The 8,152-nt window shown below is 44.6% G+C and overlaps 1 pseudogene; it reads right to left on the bottom strand.

The window, feature by feature from the left end:
- Positions 1-1,133: 1,133 nt before the first annotated feature.
- Positions 1,134-3,054, bottom strand: LOC143823605 (iron-sulfur cluster transfer protein NUBPL pseudogene; annotated as a pseudogene).
- Positions 3,055-8,152: the final 5,098 nt, after the last annotated feature.

The following is an 8,152-nucleotide window of genomic DNA, read 5'->3' as shown; positions in this document are numbered from 1 at the left end:
CTCAGAATCCTACTCTGCTCTATTCAATGAGGCTTGCTCCCAGGAAAGTGTTCTTAGGATTGCTCTGTTTCCAGAATTCTACTTTGAGGCTTTAATACCTTGTTTTGTGCTCAGAAGTTGTGTACTTATATATACAGACAAGTATTTGTTTTCTATGCACACTAAACTCGCACACAATATATGTGTGGGCAGAGAAAGAGGGTAAGGATAGGGGGTCTAAAATAGGAAAATACATAATGTCATAGAAGAATGCAATTTCTCTTGAAAGATTTGAAATGCTGCCCAGTGAAAACATGATTCTCTGAAGAGAAGTAGTTTATGGAGGAGTTTTTAGCCTTCCTGGTGGTGGAAAATGTCATTCAGTTACAGCAGATGTATGGTAACCCTGTAGGATTTTAATCATGAGATGAACAGGGGTGGTTTGCCATTGCCTACCTCATTGTAGCAACCCCCAGATTTCCTAGGTGGTCTCCCATCCAAGTATGAACCATGGCCGACCCTGCTTAACTTCTGAGAACTGGTGAGATTGCAGTATCCAGGTCAGGGCTTTCCTGTAAGAGTTATTCATTCCAAGAGACTGCTGAGGTCAGGCTCACTCCAAGAACGCTTGAGGTAGAAAGACTTGCATGTGCTCACCAAGCTGTCACTCTTTGGAAGCAACATTTCCCACTTATTCCCAGAAGTCCCCATTTCCCTTGATTTCATTTTCCACTTTGTCCTGCCTCCTCATGGAGTTGTCAATAGGGCCCAAAGACTGAGAACATATTTCTCCCATTGACTTTGACTTTTGGAAGACTGTGGGTCTAGAGTTAATCATAGTTCTTGGTTTTCCTGATTGGCAAGTTATCATTTTATTACACTTATATTCCACATTTTCTCCATGGAACTCATGATGATGTAGATAAGGCTCCTTGGTGGATTTCATCCCAGGAGTTACCAGACACAGATCTATTTACTTTCATGAATACTGTTGCATTATATGCTTTTAGAGCATATTTTGGGCACTTACGTTGCTATTTATATCTCTCTCGCTCTCAATTTTTGTTTTCACTGAAAGTTTTAAAATTTAATATAGTAGATTGCTATTCCATCTTTATTATGTATATATGTATTTATACCCTGCTTTCTAGACCACCAAGAAAATCAAAGCAATTAAAAACCAACCACACACAATGTATACTATTAAAGATAAATTAGAGGGGAGGATATTGTAGTTTCCATGTCTTGTTTCTGTGTATGTATCCTTGATTTTCTCATTGCTTTTACCCTAGGTACCTTGGCATGTTTAGATCCTAGCGTTTTTAAATTAAAGTCAATGCTGAATGTTCGTACAGAGAAGCTGGTGGTAGCCATGGCTGTTTTTTAAAGGTTGCAATGTTTTGGATCCTGAGCTTTGCAAGTTGCTTGAATTCATAATCTGAACCAGGTAACATGTTTATTTCTTTTGTTTATTCATTAGGTTTTTAGTCCAGCTCAGTGTTAGCAGTGTCTGTTGTGAGAACTGCTGGTGGGGAAAAAAATTGCCCAATGAGTGCAGAGCACTGTTAACTTGGCGACTTTAACTCTCTTCCGCAAGAAGAGACAAGAGCACCTCAATGGGGCACCTACTATCACATCTAACTTCCTTATTTCTCTGATGCTTGAATCCTATTCTTATTATACACTGTTTGTGGGTGCATGTATCTGGAATCTTAAATCCCACCCCCAGCTTTTATTTTCTGTAAACTGTATAATGATTGGGTGCATTTCGGGGAGCCAGGATTTTATATGCTTCTAATCTGCACATTTTCAGCTGTGTGTATGGTATTAGTGATTCAATGCAAACAGAGGTTTGTAATTTCAGTGAGACCAATGTTTGTTGTGTGTGGACAATGTAGGGTTGAATTGATTTCGGATAAGTCAGTTGATGATGTTTTGAGGATCCCCCTTGTCCTTACCTGGCTGGCCCAGGCTAGCCTGCAGTCATCAGATCTTGGAATCTCTGGTTACGACTAAAGAGACATCCTAAGAGCCCTGGTGGGAGATCTCTAAGGAGATCCAGGGTTGCTATGCAGCAGCAGTCAATGGTAAACCACCTATGTTCACCTGTTGCCTTGAAAATCTTATGGGGTCAGCATGAGCTGGCTAAAACATGACAGCACTTTCTACCGCCACCAAATTTCCCGTTAAATCCTTTCTATCAAGCTTGGATCACAGCATTGAATTTTGCTGAATGCATTCCCTCATGATCACCACTTGATGTTCTGGAATAGTGGAACACTTACAGATTTTCAGTCAGTAAAATATTGATATTTTTGTTTTTTTTAAGGAACCTAAATAATATTTCTACTCCTAAGTATATCCACTACATTTTTAAAGGATAAAAAGTGTGTGTGTTTGGGGGGGGGGTGTATTTGTAAATACAAAATATGGTTACTTCACATAAAGCTCCAATAATAGATGCACACAAAGATGGCACCAAGTTGGAGAAATGGGTAATCTTCTCACTATTTCAGCAGCGAATTTCAAATTGGCTCAGGCCAAGTTGCTTTCAGGCTATGACGCGGCCACAGGTTTCCCACTGTCAGAGGTCTTTCTTATGTCCAGATGTAATGGAATCAAGACCAAGATCATCTGCCAGGCTTTTCATACCATCGGTTCTAGCTCTACTTTGGATACTGGAAAACACTCATGTTTTGAACAAGACCTAAAAGAGGCACATTCCCTTTTTTGAAAATCTCAGCACCTTAATGACAACCAGTAAGGCTATATTGTGAGAAGTAAACTCCGTCTCAGCCCCTGCAACTGGGATAATCTCTGAAATATACAAATGTACATCTATCCCTGTAGGCATTTCAATTACCAGATAATCCAGTTTTTGCCAGACACCTCAGCCCCATTCTCTTCCTGTTAGCCCTGTCTTTGATTTTAGGGTAGTCAGCTGTTGGCATTCTCAGGAGTACTCTGTTCTTGAAACCCTTGAAACACCTTATTGGTGGTCAGTTCCATAATGAAGTTATCACCTTGCAATAAAAGTTTCATTGGTATGACACATGCACACAGGTAGCACGAGGCCTTAACAGGAGTAAGACAAGGGCTGGGGAATGAATCAGTTTCTTGAAGTATTCCCTTAAGGCGGGGGTAGTCAACCTGTGGTCCTCCAGATGTGCATGGACTACAAGTCCCATGAGCCCCTGCCGGCAGGGGCTCATGGGAATTGTAGTCCATGCACATCTGGAGGACCACAGGTTGACTATCCCTGCCTTAAGGGAATGAGTGGCAGTTGTCTGCTGCCTCTCCAGCATACAGAGGAGATACCCACAGTATTTCATTGTTTCTGTTCCTTATCAACACATCTTGTGAACAGCTATCTTTTTTTCTAACCACATGACTAAAATTTGCTGGATGTTGCGAGGGTGACAGAAATGGCCAATCCTGCTCAGTTGCAGAGATGGCATCGATTCCTTTTGTGTGAAGCAAAATGTTTTGCTTACACCTTACTCTGGGAGGTGATAGACTAATTCAGATGTTGGCCGTAGGGTCTGCTGGTTGCCACAGTGTTCAGATCTATGTTTTTTTTTATAAACTGCTCTGAAATTTTTACAAAAAGTGGACTTGGAGGATTCCTTAACTCTTAAGACGTGGATACTTTCCATATCACGTTGTACTCTGTTCCTGCTCATTCCACCTGACGCTTTTGTCAGGGACAGAACTAGTGAAGCGAGAAGAAAATGACACACAGGAGTATGGGAGAAGGAGACAAAGGACAAAGGAGAAGGGAAAGGTAAAAGGGAGACTTGACAAATACAGAATGAGAAGTGAAACGGAAACAAAAAGATCAGGGAAAGATCATCTTGGAAAGTGGAAATGGGAAAGGAAAAAATAGCAGAAAATGGAGTTTAATAGGCAAGAAGGATTGTAGGCAACGGAGGAAACCGTGTAAAAAAGGGAAGTGTGCGAGGATGGGTCAAATGATCACCCTGAAAAAGGACTAGCTTGGTTCGGCATTGGCAGCCAGGAGAGAGTAACAAAAGAACTTAAACAGGTGACTACTCTAAAATTGTTGACTTAAGAGCTATGTGCTTAAAATGTCTATATCAGATTTGAAGAGATCAGTGATAGATGTTTCTTGAGCCTTTTAGGGTCTTTTACAAATGTTCATAATTGTATCTGCTTATTCTAAAATGAGCTAGATTCTGGCCTGCTTTGAAGTCTCGATCCAAGAAAAATATTTCTGATACTACACTTTTTGTAGGATGACTTTGGGAGCAGTGCAAAATAGAGGTCCCATTTTATTCAGTGGGTCTCACTCCTAGCAAAGTGGTGTTTGGGTTTCAGCCTTAAACAGGATAGTGGAGAAAGAAACCACATTGGCTTGTTACATGCTTAAGACCGTTTACACACTGGAGGTTTCGTGGCGGGCTGCAGGCTGGAGTTTTAGTTGTGGCAGGTTGCCCCACCTCTTCCTGCACCCACATGAGGAAGCATTTGGCCCAGTGCACCTCATCTGCCCTCCATTTGTGCTCCTGCATGGAAGCTGGGGCCATGAAGTACCCAGTGCATAAATGGTCTAAGACAGTAGTCCCAAACCTTTTTATCGCTGGGGACCGGTCAACGCTTGACAATTTTACTAATGCTCCGCTTGCTTTCCCACCGGTGTCCCTGACTTCTCGCCGCCTGCTGTGGGGCTCTGCCATCAGCAGCTGTGCAGTGCCACACCAAGGGAGAGCCCCAGCCATGGCGGCCACTGGAAAGCTCCAAAGGTGAGCTGGTGGCAGAGTGGCAGGGCAGCCCCCGAGGCAGCAACCAGGGAAGAGGATGAGGAGGAGCTGCGGCCCGTTACCGCCTGATCCACGGACCAGTCCCAGTCCCCGTACTGGGGGCTGGGGACCACTGGTCTAAGAGATTACTTTGAGGACTATTGCAGCCGTGAAGTCCTTTAACTGAATGATCTAGTGTCATGAACAACCTGTCTTCATATAATTTTTCTTCTATTAATAAAGTGAGTTACTAGGAGGTGAAAACAAGGATATAAAGAGAAAAATGAAATAATGCTTGGTAATTCAGCGAATTTTCCAATTGGACTAATATCAGGGCTCTGAATCTAAAGTAATGTTATTTATTTATTCCGTTACTACTGTTTATTTAAGATACCTGCATACTGTCTCCCCAAAACACATGCCTGTGGTGATCCACAGAATACTTTTAAAAAAATCAAATTTATTACTTCATCTTGATTAATTAAGCAGCAGTTAAGTGTAAAACTGTATACATACCTCATGCATCAGCTGAAACAACTAAGAACAGAGCAAGATCTTAAAATAAACAGCCCACTGTCAGAAAAAAAAATCCCTTACAGAAAGATGTGGTGGCCTGCTATTGTTAAGGTTGCCAGTGTTGGGTTGGGAAAAACCTGGAGATTTTGGGGTGGAGCTGGAAGTGGGCAAGGTATGGAATGAGGAAGGAACTTAGTGGAGTATAATGCTATGGAGTCTATACTCCACAGCATCCATTTTCTCCAGGGGATCTGATCTGTGTTACTTGGAGACACCCAGCTCTAGCTCCTAATGGACAGCTGCCTGGACCCTCTCAGAAAACATTTGCCAGATGTTTGGAAGCTGTAGCTGGATGGCTCGAGCAACGTTGCCTGAGACTCAGCCCCTGCAAGAAAGAGGTCCTGTGGCTAGGGAGGAAGGGAGCAGATCAGGAGGCACACCAGCCCACCCCGGCCAGGGTGCAGCTAAACATCTTGCCCTTTGCTAGGAATTTGGGCATGATCCTCAGCGTACTCTACCCATCCTTGGAACACCCAGCCATGGTGATCCACATGATGGTCACCTCCATGACTGATTTCAGTAACTCGCTCTTCATGGGCTTTCCCTTGTCCTTGACCTGGAAATTGTAGCTGGCACAAAATGCAGCTGCTAGGGTCCTCACTGGAACACCTTGGAAGGCCCGTATCCAACCAGTGTGAAGGCAGTTGCATTGGCTAGCAGTTGTGGCTTAGATCAAGTTCAAGGTTTTGGTTTTAACCTTTAAGATCCTTCATGGTCTAGGACCCACATATCTGAGGGACAGCCTATCACCTTATGCCCCCCCCCCCGCCAGGGCCTTGTGCTCTGTGGGTACTAACTTGGTGGTGGTTCCCAGTCCAAGAGAGGTTCGCCTTGTCTCAACTAGAGATCGGTCCTGCCCCCGACCTGATGGAATGAGCTCCCGGAAGAGCTGAGGGCCTTACAGGAACTTTCTAGATTCCGTAGAACCTGAAAGACAGAGCTCTTCCTCTAGGTTTTTCGTTGAGGCCAGTGCAAGGAAGATTTAGGGGCCCCTCCATATTTAGCTACATCTACACAGCAGACAAGAGCCTCTTGTGGCACAGGGTGGTAAGGCAGCATAAATGCTGCCTGAAGCTATCTGCCCATGAGGCTGGGAGTTCAATCCCAGCAGCTGGCTCAAGATTCTCAGCCTTCCATCCTTCCGAGGTCGGTAAAATGAGTACCCAGCTTGTTGGGGGGGTAAACGGTAATGACTGGGGAAGGCACTGGCAAACCACCCCGTATTGAGTCTGCCATAAAAACGCTAGAGGGCGTCACCCCAAGGGTCAGACATGACCCAGTGCTTGCACAGGTGATACCTTTACCTTTATCTTACACAGCAGACATCCAGACACCTGAGGTACTGAGTGGGAGGGTGGGGTGGGAGGTCGGGTTTTCAGCTTGCTGCCATTTACTGTGGATCTTGGGGTCTTAGTAGACCATACACTGAACATGAGTCAGCAGTGTGATTCGGTACCTAAAAAGGCAAGTGGAATTTTAGGCTGTATTAAAAAAAATAGTGTCCAGATCATGGAAGCTGATGTTACCGCTTTATTCTGCTCTGGTTAGACCTCACTTGGAGTACTGTGTTGAGTTTTGGGCACCACAACTGAAGAAAGATGTAGAGAAACTGGAGCGTGTACAGAGGAGGGCTACAAAGATGGTGAGGGGTTTGAAGACCAAGTCATATGAGGAAATGTTGAGGGAGCTTGGTCTGTTTAGTCTAGAGAAAAGACAACTAAAAGGTGATGTGATAACCATCTTCAGATACTTGAACGGCTGTCATATGGAGCAGAGCTGTTTCCTGTTGCCCCAGAAGGTCAAACCAGAACCTATGGGCTGAAATTAATTCAAAAGAATTTTCGGCTAAACACCCGGAAGAAGTTCCTGGCAGAGTGGTTCCTCAGTGGAACAGGCTTCCTTGAGAGGTGGTGAGTTCTCCTTTTTTGGAAGTGTTTAAGCAGAGGCTAGATAGTCATCTGACAGAAATGCTGATTTTATTAACTTGGGCAGATTGTGAGGCAGGATTGTCTGGGCAGGAAATGATGTGCCAGTGTTTGTCTCTTGTGGCCCTTTCTTGCATACCCAGAGAATTGCTAATTGCTTCTGTGGGATGGTAGGTGAATTTCCTAAAGGCCAGGCTGGATTCTGGAAATTTTTGGTGGAGGGATCACTTGAGCATGAAATTGGGGTCACTGTGGGTGGGCAGGTAGTTGTCAGTTCCTGCACGGTGCAGAGCTTTGGACTAGATGACCCTGGAGGTCCCTTCCAACTCTATGATTCTATGAATACACAAAGTCCATAAACAGAAGACAAAAGTCAGCGCCGAACCCGAAGCAGACAAGGGCAGCAGAGAGTCTGTAGTGCAGATCACTACTCGAAAGTCTGAAGCACAGAGAATCCAATCAGAGCAAGGAAGAAGTAACAGGGCATGCAGCCTCAGGGAGCAATTGCTTTTAAAGGTAAAGGTAAAGGTATCCCCTGTGCAAGCACCGAGTCATGTCTGACCCTTGGGGTGACGCCCTCTAGCGTTTTCATAGCAGACTCAATACGGGGTGGTTTCCCAGTGCCTTCCCCAGTCATTACCGTTTACCCCCCAGCAGCAAGCTGGGTACTCATTTTACCGACCTCGGAAGGATGGAAGGCTGAGTCAACCTTGGGCCGGCTGTTGGGATTGAACTCCCAGCCTCATGGGCAGAGCTTTCAGATGGCTGCCTTACCACTCTGTGCCACAAGAGGCTCTTGCTTTTACTGTCATTTTAAGCTTGATGCTCGGCTAATCCCAGACTCCTGCCTAATTTATCAGAGTCAGAGCTCTGCAAGCCTTCACGGAGGCCACCCCTGTGTTGGGATTCCTA

The sequence above is a fragment of the Paroedura picta genome, chromosome 1, assembly GCF_049243985.1.
Source record: "Paroedura picta isolate Pp20150507F chromosome 1, Ppicta_v3.0, whole genome shotgun sequence".
Taxonomy (NCBI): domain Eukaryota; kingdom Metazoa; phylum Chordata; class Lepidosauria; order Squamata; family Gekkonidae; genus Paroedura; species Paroedura picta.
The sequence above is the reverse complement of the archived record's forward strand: the minus strand, read 5'-3'. Positions and strand labels throughout refer to the sequence as shown.